The 12,888-nt window shown below is 40.4% G+C and overlaps 1 long non-coding RNA gene and 1 other non-coding gene across 7 annotated transcripts; one reads left to right on the plus strand and one right to left on the minus strand.

Moving 5' to 3' along the window:
• Positions 1 to 428: 428 nt before the first annotated feature.
• LOC130498146 (small nucleolar RNA R71) lies at positions 429 to 535 on the minus strand. Its single transcript, XR_008937068.1, has one exon. It is a non-coding gene; the product is annotated as a small nucleolar RNA R71 (small nucleolar RNA).
• A 3,745-nt stretch (positions 536 to 4,280) lies between these two features.
• Positions 4,281 to 6,296, plus strand: LOC108832143 (uncharacterized). 6 transcript variants are annotated; one of them, XR_001946467.2, is made up of 5 exons: positions 4,291 to 4,437; positions 4,638 to 4,785; positions 4,884 to 5,664; positions 5,744 to 5,869; positions 5,951 to 6,296. It is a non-coding gene; the product is annotated as an uncharacterized LOC108832143 (long non-coding RNA). The 6 variants fall into 6 exon arrangements; XR_001946468.2 differs by having other exon boundaries at positions 4,296 to 4,437; positions 4,884 to 5,117; positions 5,509 to 5,664; positions 5,744 to 6,296; XR_008937001.1 differs by having other exon boundaries at positions 4,296 to 4,437; positions 4,884 to 5,117; positions 5,552 to 5,664; positions 5,744 to 6,296.
• Positions 6,297 to 12,888: the final 6,592 nt, after the last annotated feature.

Raw genomic sequence — 12,888 nt, forward strand, 5'->3', positions numbered from 1 at the left:
CTGCCCAAGAGGGAGATGGTCAAGGAGCTGCCAACCTTCGACCACAACACCCACAGCGCCAAACTCGCGCCATTGGAACCTATGATCGCCCTCACATTCATGGTCATAGGTTGGGAATCAGAGCACCACCTGTGGAGAACAACAACTTCGAGATTAAGTCAGGGCTACTCAACACCATTGAGCACAACAAGTTTCATGGCCTGGCAGCTGAAGATCCTATTGATCACTTGTACAAGTTTGATCAGTATTGTAGTTTGTCCAAGACAAATGGTGTCTCTGAAGATGCATTCAAGCTGAAGTTGTTCCCCTTCTCTTTGGGAGACAAGGCACATCAGTGGGAGAGGTCTGTCCCAAGTGACACTATCACCACTTGGGAGGGATGTAAGGAAGCCTTCTTGGAGAAATTCTTCTCTACCTCAAGGACAGCTAAGATAAGGAATGAGATCTCTGGTTTCCAGCAGAAGAATCTAGAGAGCTTCAATGAGGCATGGGAAAGATTCAAGGACTACCAAGCTCAGTGTCCTCATCATGGTTTCAGCAAGGAGAGCTTGCTTAGCACTTTCTACAGAGGAGTTCTCCCATCTTGCAAAAACAGGCTTGACACTGCTATTAATGGTTTCTTTTTGGGCAGAACTGAGCAGGATGCAGAGGAGCTGGTGGAGAACATGGCAAAGAGTGACTCAGTCTACAATGAAGAGTATGATAGAGCTAACAGAGGGGATGACCAGCAGACAAGGAAAGATATCAAGTCTTTGCAAGACAAGTTGGACTTGGTTCTTTCCAACCAATCCAAGAAGGAGCAGGTTAGCTTTGTTGGTGATCCTAGTCAAGAGTTTCCTCCTAAGGTGAATGAAGTTGATGGTTTGGAAGGGCAAGAAGAGCTTTGCTTCATCAACAACAATGGTACATGGTACAGAAAGGAGCCCAACTTTCAGAAAAACAACTACCAGCAAAGACCTCACTACAACAATCAGCAAGGAGGATACCAGGCCACGCAAAGCTACCCTCCTGGTTTCAGCAACCAAAATAATCAGTCTACTCAAGCTCAAGGCAGTTCTTCTCAAGCTCCAGCTTCAGATTAAAGTGTGGATTCTATGTTCAAGAAACTCTTGGAATTTCAAGCCAGAAATGAGAAGACAATGGTTTATGAGTTCAAGAACATCCACACAAAGATTGATGGGAACTACTCTGACCTCAACAACAAGTTCTTACAACTTGCATCTCGCTTCAACACTTTGGAGAGTCAGGTCGCCTCTATGCCATCATCTTCCAAGAGCTCAATGGGATCTCTACCAGGAAAACCAGAAAAGAATCCCAAGGAGTCTTGCAATGTTATCATCTCTACTACTTCTTCAGAGATTGAGCTGAGTGATTATGAGAAAGAGGTAGATGAGATTGAGAAGCTAGTGTTTGGGAAAGTTGAAAAATTGGTTGTAGCAACCGCTGAAGCACAGATGGTGGATAAAGTTATGGAAATGGTTCAGGTACAAGCTGAAAGGAAGGTTAAAGCAACGAATTTGCAGAGAGCTGAGCCTAAGGCTGAGAAACCGGTAGAAAGGAGAGCTGACCACAAGCTGAAAGAGACCAAGCTGGAAGAAGCTCCTGAGGTTGAGCTACCACCATATGAGGTCCCACTCCCATTTCCACAAAGGGTCCTCACCAAAGCTCAGAAGAAGGTTATCTCCAAGTTCAGAAAAGATCTTAGTGATGTTGGGGTCAGGCTCCCAGAAATCTCCGGTATGCGTGAAGCTCATGTCCAAATGATGCTCATCAAGGACATTCTACACCACCAATCAGAAGTGGCTGAGCTTTTGGACATCTCCATTTTGAAGATTGATCCACCAGTCCCTCCACAGTCCCTCCCTAAGCTAGAGTCTCAAGGGAAGTTCACATTGTCTTGCTCCCTTGGTAAGATCACTATGAATGATGCTTTGGTTGATTCTGGTGCAAGTGTGAATGTGATCTCATTGGAAATGGTGAAAAGTCTTGGTATTGAGAGCATGGAGCCAAACACATCTTCTCTCATGTTTGGGGATTCATCTTCTACAACCCCCATTGGCCTCATCAAGGATTTCCCTTTGAAGATTGGAGCATGCACAATTCCTATAGACCTTACTGTTCTGAAGATGGCAACTGAGAAGAGAGTTCCTTTGATCCTTGGCACTCCATTTCTCACAACAGTTGGAGCTTGCATTGACTTCCCAAACAAAAAGGTCACACTCCTCAATGTGAACAAAGCTCTCTCCTACCCAATTCAGTCTTCAATGGATGTTGGGTATTGTGGAACAATCACTTGTGAAGAACCATCCATTGAGAATGCCCAAGCTGGAGTGGCTATTTGTAAGGAAGAAGGTCTTATTGGAGAGTCTTCTCGAGAGCTATGTGTTGAGCACTTGGAAAGTGCTAAAAAGGAGGAGGTGAGTAGAGCCACAAAGGCTGCTCATGACATGAAGAAGATAGTGAAAGAAACTCATTCTCCACCTCTTGATAAGACTCCTCACACTCTCACTCTCCACCCAATGAAGCTAAAGAATGGAGCCATTGAGTACAAGATCAAGTGCAAAGGCAGGTCCAAGCCATTCTCAAGTGCAAGGGCCATCATCACTCCTCAGCTTCAAAACGACCCCATCAAGCTCCAAGAGCTCCTCTCTCAGGTCCTCACCATCACTCTTGAAGGTGGGAAGGATCCTCTTTCTCACTAGTATAAGAAAAAAGGTAGTCAAGCTAGTGACTCAAAACAAGCTCACTTGGGAGGAATTCCCATGGTTATCCTTGTATATAAATCTGCTATTTCATTTCTTTATGTTTTCAATTAGTGTGGCAGAAGTTTAAGGCCAGCTCAAAGCTCAAGCTCTAGACACCCATTACCACACTTCACTCTCCACTTGAGGTATCACTCCAACCTTTCTTTGTAAATACCATTGCCTTTATCATATTTTCGGTATCTCATTCTCTCTTACTCACACAGAGACTGTGTGATTTAAGTTTAGGGGAGGTACCAAGTATTTAATCATGTTTGTTTTGTTGATTGTGAGTCTCATGCATTGCATTTTACATTCATATATGCATAGAAAAAACCATAAAAATTAAAAAAAAATTGAAAAATGCATAAAGAATCATGTAGTTGCATCACTTGCATTCTTAGGATTGAGTCTAGATCATATAGATTGCATTCACTTGCATATGGAGCAGCTGTTGATAATGCCTTGTAAATAACACTTGTTTGCACTGAATTTGACACCCTAGTTAAGCATATCAAGTAGCTTGTGCATCTCTTGAAAGCCTTGCATTCTTCGTGCCTTGAAAACTCTTCTTGAAACTTGTATGCTTGCTTGTCATTGACATTGTTCTGAAAACCAGCTCCGAACTGAACTTAGGCTTAAATGAACTTAATTTCTCTCACTTATGGGCATTTGCATACTTGATCATGGTTCCCATACACATTTGGGTTATCTTATTCCATTGTACCACTCTTTGTTAACCCAAATGGTACTCTCTCACCCTTGAACCCTTACCTTTCTTTGAAGCCAACATTGATTTGCATGAGTGAGGCCTTTTCTGATAGCTTGTCATGTGCAAAATCTTGAGAGTATTGGAGGCGACATGGATTTGTTCTCATCTCTTGCTAGCATAGGATCATGATTTGAGCTAGCTTCTAGGATGATGGTTGGGTTTACACTACAAGAAAATACCTCTATTGCAACATAAAACTTGTAACATCTATTTTTGTTATTAATTTGTTATGATTATTGCAATATTTTTGCAATAATAAATATTTGTTACAGTTTCATTACAAATTTATTACAAAATAACGACTATAACAGATGTTGCATATTTTCGTTACTAAATTACAACCTATTGCAATATAAAAAAATAACTTGCAAATTTTCGCAAGAAACTTTCAATACTTTTGAATTATTGTTAATTTGCAAAAAAATATATAAAAAATATGTGGCAAAAAATGTGACTGATTATATTTTTTTTATTATATGTTCTTTAATAGAAAAGGTTAAAAAAAATTCGTATGTTAAGTACAAAGATATGGATCGAACAGAACTGCTCGTGTGAAGAAAGATCTAATCTTGGTAGTACCCACCTGACTTTATCTCTATTATTACTCGAGGAGTGATTAATATAATCAACACAGAGTAGATTAAAAACTTAAAAATTGTGAATCTAAATCTAAACCATTTACTGTGATCATTTCAATTTGCTAATATTTATATTAACATTTCCCAACATGGTAGTGATTCTCGTGTTTGACAAATTAACACAAACCGGACGCGTTTGGTCAAAAACCAATTAATCTGTTGGAAACCGGGTTTCTTTTGGGTTTGAAAACACGTATTTGGACAAAGAAAAAATGGCTTCTCGCTGTGATCTGCGTCTTGTCTCTCTTCTTTGCTGTCGCTCACTCTAAGACGTTGAAGCGAGATGGTAACTCTGCTTTTCCCATTCAATTTCTGGTTTATAACTCTTTTAACATATTTAGAAATTCTCTTCCTTTTTTAGTTGGGTTTCATTTCTGATCTTAAGCTGAGCTGAATTTTGCAGATTCATGTGTAGAAACAATGATTAGATCTGTACTAATCTCAGTCGATTTCTATCTTAGTGCATGTGTTGGATCTTGTGTACAGTGAAAGCTTTGAATGAAATCAAAGCCTCTTTGGGGTGGAGAGTGGTGTATTCATGGGTGGGTGACGATCCTTGTGGAGATGGAGACCTTCCTCCTTGATCTGGTGTCACCTGTTCTATTCAAGGTGACTATAGGGTTGTCGCTGAATTGTAAGTTCCAAATTTTCTCTTACTTTATCTGTCCTCTTCTCCTCTGTATATCATAGTGATTCGCTTCACTGAGTTATTTTGATCTTTCTGATTTGCAGAGAAGTTTACGCGTTCGATCGTTGGACCCTATACAGAGGCGATCTTCATAGCCACAACAGATGGAGCTCCGGCGATCGCCGTTCATGTTGGATGCTGCTCTCCGACTCCCCCTGGTCTTCGGTCTGCAGCATAGAAGCTGAACCGACAACACGTCTGAGCTTTGGCGATGGGTTCTTCTTTTCTTTCTCCTCGGGATTCTACTCTTCAGATGAGGACGACAGGCATGTACAGAGGTAACTTTTCTCATTGTTATGTGTTGATATGGTTATTTGTTCTGTTTTGTTGCTGTAGTGATCTATCATCTACTGCTTATGAACTTAACACCAGCTACTGCCTACTACTTTAGTTTTATAACGTTATTCTAGTTATGAATCGGATCTAAAGTTATTCTAGTTTCAAATTAAAAGTTCCGTATTTTTATTTTTCATTTGAAATTTTATCAAATGGTTCCGCGGCAGAAGTTTGCAACTACTAGAATATTTTACTTTTTAGTCAAATGTTGTTCCCCCTCACATTCCATTTACCGCCTAACTTTAGTTTGTTTAGAGAATATTATGCTAGAAAGATATGGATATATCCAATATCTAGAGGTTTAGATTTTATTGTTTTCATTTATATATACAGCTTATACGGTGAAGTAAGTAATTCAGTAAACTTCTGTAAGTAGTTATTTGAAAGCAACTCATCTCCAGATGGCAAATGAGGGTGAAAATCAAGGAGCAGCCCAACCTCTGAATGTCTTAGGTGTTTTTAATCCTTCCAAATGAATGGATCATTGTGGTAAAAAGAAACATATACATTTTATATATGAACGTCACGTTAAAATTTTAGTTGCGTTATATTTTTATTTTGTTTGTAGGTTCAAGTGTGATTCCCTAATCACTAATGAGATAAGAACAATCATCTGATCTGATTTTCCTGGCCCGTATCAAATTGGTCAACTACGCCGCAACATGTAAAAAATCGATGGTGGTTCACATTTAAGGTAGGTCACAGAAACTTTACATATACAAAAGGAGAAAACCGTGAGAATATATTTCTTGTTTTATGTTTGTTATGACTACAGAAACTCTTATGCCTAGTTTGCTTAGTGAAGTTTCACTCAATGGTAAAATGCCTTTTACCATTGAAAGCCATTTAGAAAATGATGAGCTCAAGAAAAAGGTACAAGACATATTTGAAGAAATCAAAGAAAGGCTGAGCAAGCTTGAAGGCTTGGAGAAGATGATTGTGCTCCTTTGTTCAGCCATTCTATCCATGGTGGCAACGACCAAGTTGCTGCTTTTGTTTTTTTCTAACGTTTTATTAGTTTTTTTCTATTTTTAAATGATTGCTCATTTTTCTCGAATAATGAATGCGTTGTTGAATTTTCTTAACAGTTTTGTTTATTAAATAAAATTGGTCATTTGACTTTTTTATTATAAAATATATATATAACGTAAAAATAAAACAACAGATCTAATATTGCTTATAACCGGATACTAAAACAATTATTCTATGCAACAAAGTCAATATCTACTAATTTTATTAAATATTAATTGTTAATAATATTAGTCACCGCCAAAATTTTTTGCACCAGTTTATTATTTAAAATTAATTATAGGAAAAATATGCAACAACATTTGCTATATCTTTTATATAGCAAATTTTGTAACAATTTTGTATTTGCAAGGTATGCAATATATATATATATATATATATATATATATATATATATATATATATATATTGCATTAATATTACTAAATTTTAAAAAGGGTGCAAATTTGCAAAGTTGTTTACTACATATTTTATGTAACAATAACTTGCAACTATTTATGGTTACAAATATGTGGTTAATATACAACAAAATTGCTATAAACAATTGTTGCAGTAATATGACATATATAGCAATATTTTAATTTGTTGCTAATTTTGCTATGTATATGAAACAAACATGAATTTGCAACATTCAAATAGCAAGAAGTTAAAATTTGTCACAATTTTATTGCATTTTCATATTTGCAATATTATATGAGCATATTGCAATAATATATCATTATTGCAATATGAGTATTTTCTTGTGGTGTTATGTCCTTTATAAGCTTGTATCTTGGGTTTGGATAGTGAGAAAGTTGAGAAAGATGAACAAAAGAGTGTAGATTGATAAGAAAAGCTTTAGGGACCTTAGAATAAAAAGAAAAGAAAACTCTAGATTGTGGTCTTTGACTCCTTCCCCCTAAAAAAAAAAAAAAAAAAGAAAGAAAAGAAAAGAAAAGAAAAAAAAAAACGATAAGAAGAATCAATAAGATAGTGGGGAAGGGAAAAGAGAAGTAAGAGCTAAGCATTGAGCAAAGATTGTCCCTTGTTGGCTAAGTAAAAAGAAAAGAAAAAGAGAAATTTGTTCATTGGGTTAGACATGAAAATGAGTGGCTATTTGGGTTGTGAAATGAAGTGAATGGGGGTAGAACTTGTAATCACTTAGGAAAAGGGTAGAATGATGAGAATGGATCCATGTATGCATGAGTTGCTTCTAATCTTAGATAAATTTTGCATAATGATCAAGCTCCTTGTTCTTGAGTGATAACCACTTTAGAATGATGCATTTGAACCCTTCTCTTCATTCACTTTAGACCATTTGTTTACCTAGCCAAATGATTGAGATCATGTGCCCATTTGTGAGAATCCACCTTGTGTATGTGTGTGTGAATCAATGTGAGAGCTGGTAGGAAGACTTGTTGGTTGATGAGTATTGCATCTTGTGTAAAGGCATAAAAGTATCTTGATAGGCCTAGAGAAGCTAGAGTGTAATAAGAGAGTTGCTCATGCTATTTGCTATATTTCTTTAGGATGTCAAGTTGAGTGTTTTTGGTGTCTTTTGGCTATGAGCTCCCACCTTCAAACCTCTTCTCTAAATAAGTTCTTGAAAGTTTACTTGTGGACAAGTAAAGGACAAGTTTGGGGGAGTTGATATCTTGTGTTTTTAATAGATTTTGTCATTCTTTTATCTTGCATTTTGATCATTTAGGATAGCATTTAGACTTGTTTAGGTTGCATTGCATTGTATTTGTCCATATCAGGTGATGAAGATATCAAATGGTAACTTTGGAGCATTTGGAGGTAGAATGGGAGCAAGATTAGTGATTTTCAAGATCACCAAGCGTCCCAGCGGCATAAGTGACCACACAGCGGCCTTACGACCTTGCCAAGAAGCCGATGCACAACACCCAGCGGCCTAGCGTCACCCAGCGGCCTGGCGTCATGACGAGAAGCCGGTGCAGAAGTTCTGCTGAAAATTCTAAGTGTTGGAGCGGCTTTTGGTGCAGCGGTTTCACCAAACCGCTGGAGTAAAACACACCTCCCTGCCCAACTTCGGCTTCTCGCAGTGGCCAAGTGACGACGCGTCAAAAACCAGCTGTGATGTCACAGCGGCTTTTTGCACTTCCAGCGGCTTATTGGACGCGTCAAAAATCAGCTGTGACACTTAGAAAAAATATTCACATCTGTTTTTACCAACTTTTACCCAAATTATCTTGGGTCAACCCAAGTTTGTTGGGTCGACCCAGCTCGTTTTTAGGCTACTATAAATACTCTTTAGACCCTAATGATGGGATTATCTTGTTTTCTCTTAAGAACACATTGAAACCTTGAAGAAAGATTGAATCTTTAGTCTCTTTTCTTCTCATTTCTTTGTAATTGTTGGATTAAACTTGCTTCTCAACATGATTTCTCTTAAATCAACCATGGGTTTAAGGTTAATTATGAAGATTAGTGAGTAGACTCCTTTTGGATTCATGGATTAGGGAGACCAAGGGTGATTAAGCTAGATCTAAGGTGTTTTAGTATAGATCTCTCTTGTTCCTTGCTAGTAGAGTGTTCTCAATGCATCTTTTGAGTTAGCCTCTCAAAAGTTGAGCTTTAGGCATTTCCCACCCACAAGGTGTTTGATGAAATGCCTGAACCAACTCTCCTAAGCTTTTAACATACTTTGCCAAAGAGATTTGTTGTTAAAGGTGTTAAGATGGCTAGTAGACTTGTTCTCCATGATTGCTTTTGTAACATTCAACCAAAGAGATTTGATGCTTGAGTTGCCTTAGAAAATGAACATTCATCTAGAGATAGAGTTTGTTTAGGATTGTGTCTAGGCTTAAGGTTGATAGATTGATTGAAAAGCTGCCACTTTCAGATTGAAACTTGATCACCCAATGTCAATTCCCTAATCCCATGAGTCCTCTTGCTTCATATTGAGAAACAAAGATCATTTCGTTATTGCATTTCTACTCTAGTTCTTAGTTCACTTCACTTCACTCAATTGGTTGCACTTAGATTAAGTATAGACTTGCATTCCCTTTGCATTAGAATCACTTAGGATTGGTTCGACAATCTTTTATACTACATCATTTGATTAGGAGCCTTGAAAACTCCTAGCATCAAGGGAGAGAGCAGCGGTCGAACGAACCAAACCTCGCGACGCCCTCCTGGTAATTGAGCTGATAATCCAGGACATCGACGTTGCGAGAGTATTGATTGACACCGGAAGCTCGGTTAACATCATCTTCAAAGAAATTCTTGCAAAGATGCAGGTCGATCCATCAAAAATCACGGAAGACTCCAGCCCGCTGGTAGGGCTTTTAGGGGAACCCACTATCGCTTCGGGATCAATCAGTTTTGCAGTCAAAGCCAGAATGACAGAAAGACTCATGGAATTCCTAGTAGTGGATCTCCCGGCATCGTATAACCAATCATGGGCACTCCCTGGATAAATTCCATGAGAGCAGTTCGACGTATCATATGTGCCTTAAGTTTCTGACCCCCCATGGAATCGAAACAATCTGGGGAAATTCCAGAATGTCGTGGATATGCCTCGCTGCGGAACTCAAACGCAAGAGGTCCGATCTCGACATCATTCCCAGGAAAACTAAGAAAACGATTTCAGACGAAGACACGCATGATTTGGCTGAACTCTTCTGGAAATCTCGAAGGGCTGATGCCCTAGAAGAAAAACGCGAACCAACCTGTGAACCCGTAATTACGGTTTGTCTCGATGAAGCATTCCCAGAGCGATGCGTCGAAATCGGAGCCAATCTCCGTGAACTTTTAAAGACAAAACTCGAAACTTGTCTTAAGAAAAATCTCCACACATTCGCGTGGACTGCGGAGGACATGCCAGGAATCGAAATTAACATTACCTGCCATGAACTGAATACCGACCCGACATTCAAACCAGACAAGCAGAAAAGGCAAAAGTTAGGCCCCGAACGAACAACCGTAGTCAACGAGGAAGTCGAAAAACTTCTTAAAGTGGGGTCCATAACGGAAGTCCGTTACCTCGATTGGCTTGCAAATCCCATCGTGGTCAAAAAGAAGAACGGAAAATGGCGAGTGTGCGTTGATTTTACCGATCTCAATAAAGCGTGCCCGAAAGATAGTTTCCCTTTGCCGCACATCGATCGGCTAGTTGAGGCAACGGCAGGAAACGAACTCTTATCCTTCATGGACGCATTCTCAGGGTACAATCAGATTATGATGAATCCCAACGACCGCGAGAAAACAGCGTTCATTACAGACCGCGGAACTTATTGCTACAAATTAATGCCTTTCGGCCTCAAGAACGCCGGCGCAACGTATCAACGACTCATCAATCGAATGTTCGCCGATCAACTCGGAAAAACAATGGAGGTTTACATCGACGACATGCTCGTCAAGTCCCTCTATGCTAACGACCATGTCGACCATCTTGAGGAATGCTTCGCTCGGCTGAATTCACATAACATGAAACTCAACCCGGCCAAGTGCAGATTTGCCGTAGCATCGGGTGAATTCCTCGGGTACCTGGTAACTTATCGCGGGATAGAAGCCAACCCAAAACAGATCGATGCACTCATCGGGATGGCCTCTCCCAAAAACAAGCGAGAAGTACAAAGGTTGACCGGGAGGGTCGCAGCACTCAATCGGTTCATATCCCCATCAATAGACAAATGCTTACCTTTCTATGATGTCTTGCGGGGAAACAAGAAATTTGAGTGGTCGGATGAGTGTGAAGACGCTTTCAAACAACTAAAGCACTATCTGGCGACTACCCCAGTTCCCGCAAACCCGTAGAAGGGGAGCCCATATTCCTTTACATAGCAGTATCAGCAACTGCCGTTAGCGGCGTCCTGATCCGGGAAGAACGTGGGGATCAGAAACCCATCTTCTACGTAAGCAAAATACTGCGGGACGCCGAAATACGTTATCCCCTGATGGAAAAATTAGCATACGCAGTCGTAACATCTGCGCGGAATTTTCGACCGTATATTCAATCCCACACCATCATCATCCTTACAACATTCCACATCCGAACTATCTTGCATAGTCCGGGTCAGTCGGAAAGATTAGCCAAATGCGCCGTCGAACTCAGCGAGTACGATATAGACTATCGTCCCAGAACGAGTGCGAAGTCTCAAGTACTCACGGATTTCTTGGTGGAGCTACCAACCAAAGCCATAACTAACAAAGAGCCTAACTCGACTTGGCTCCTCCACGTTGACGGATCGTCGTCAAAACAAGGATCCGGAATCGGCATCCGCCTGACATCGCCGACCGAAGAGACTCTCGAACAATCGTTTAGATTAGAGTTCCACGCGTCGAATAACGAGGCAGAGTACGAGGCCCTTATTGCGGGATTACGATTAGCCCACGGTCTGAAGATACGGAATATCCATTCTTACTGCGACTCTAAACTGGTTGCGAGCCAATATAGCGGGGAGTACGAAGCCAGGGACGAAAAGATGGAAGCGTACCTCAAACTAGTCCAAAATTTGTCCCAAGAATTTGATTCATTTGCTCTCACTCGAATTCCTCGTTCCAAAAATACGCATGCAGACGCATTCGCAGCCCTGGCCTCGAGTTCGGATCCAGGACTTAAAAGAGTAATCCCGGTGGAGTTCATTGAACATCCAAGCATTGGGCCTCCCGTCGTCATCAATCTTATTCAAGATGATCACGAAGAGGAAATCGCAGTCCAATCAGAAGAAACGCCATAACAAAACGAATATGGCTGCGATACGCCATGGCTGGAGGCGATACGAGCATATATCATTGACGGAAAATTATCCCCCGAAAAGTAGGCAGCTCGAAAAGTCTGAACCCAAGCCCTAACGGTCGACAGAGAAATTTACAAGTGGAAATTCTCTGGACCACTCATGGCGTGTTTAGAAGGACATAAGGCTAGAAAAGTAATGGAAGAAGTTCACTCTGGTTCCTGCGGAAATCACTCCGGCGGAAGGTCGCTCGCCGTAAAAATCAAACGCCATGGGTATTACTGGCCAACGATGATCGGAGACTGCGAAAAATTCACACGAAAGTGTGAAAAATGCCAGAGGCATGCTCCGACTATTCGGCAACCTGCGGAAGAACTCTCTTCCATTACATCGCCATATCCTTTCATGCGCTGGGCTATGGATATCGTAGGGAATCTTCACAATTCCAAGCAAAAACGCTTTATGCTGCTCCTCACAGATTTCTTTTCAAAATGGGTGGAAGCCGAATCATACGCAAGTATAAAGGACGTCCAAGTCGAAAATTTCGTATGGAAAAACATTATCTGCAGACATGGAATCCCATACGAAATAGTAACGGACAACGGATCGCAGTTCATCTCTACCCGCTTCGAAGCTTTTTGCGAAAAATAGAAGATACGATTAAACAAATTAACTCCCAGGTCAGTATCAGGAATGTCACCAACAGTAAGCTTGTCCTTCTCTATCTTGTACAAGTCTTCCTGCGCATTAAACATATCGATCAGTTCCTCAGTAACATTGTAGCCTTCGTCTTTGGCTAACTCAAGACATTTTCGCGTCCCGGACGCCTGCCCAAACAAATTATGCGCCACCTCGAAATTATCACGACGAACAGAGTAGTCCCGAATGTTATCGAAGTGACGATTGGCCTTCACGGTCATAGCTGTTTCGACTCTAGCTCTCTCAAGAGTCACCTTGTAAACCCGGGAGACCCTGAGCCTCTTCCTCTCCGATTTAAGTTTGG

The sequence above is a fragment of the Raphanus sativus genome, chromosome 7, assembly GCF_000801105.2.
Source record: "Raphanus sativus cultivar WK10039 chromosome 7, ASM80110v3, whole genome shotgun sequence".
NCBI classification, from domain to species: Eukaryota; Viridiplantae; Streptophyta; class Magnoliopsida; order Brassicales; family Brassicaceae; genus Raphanus; species Raphanus sativus.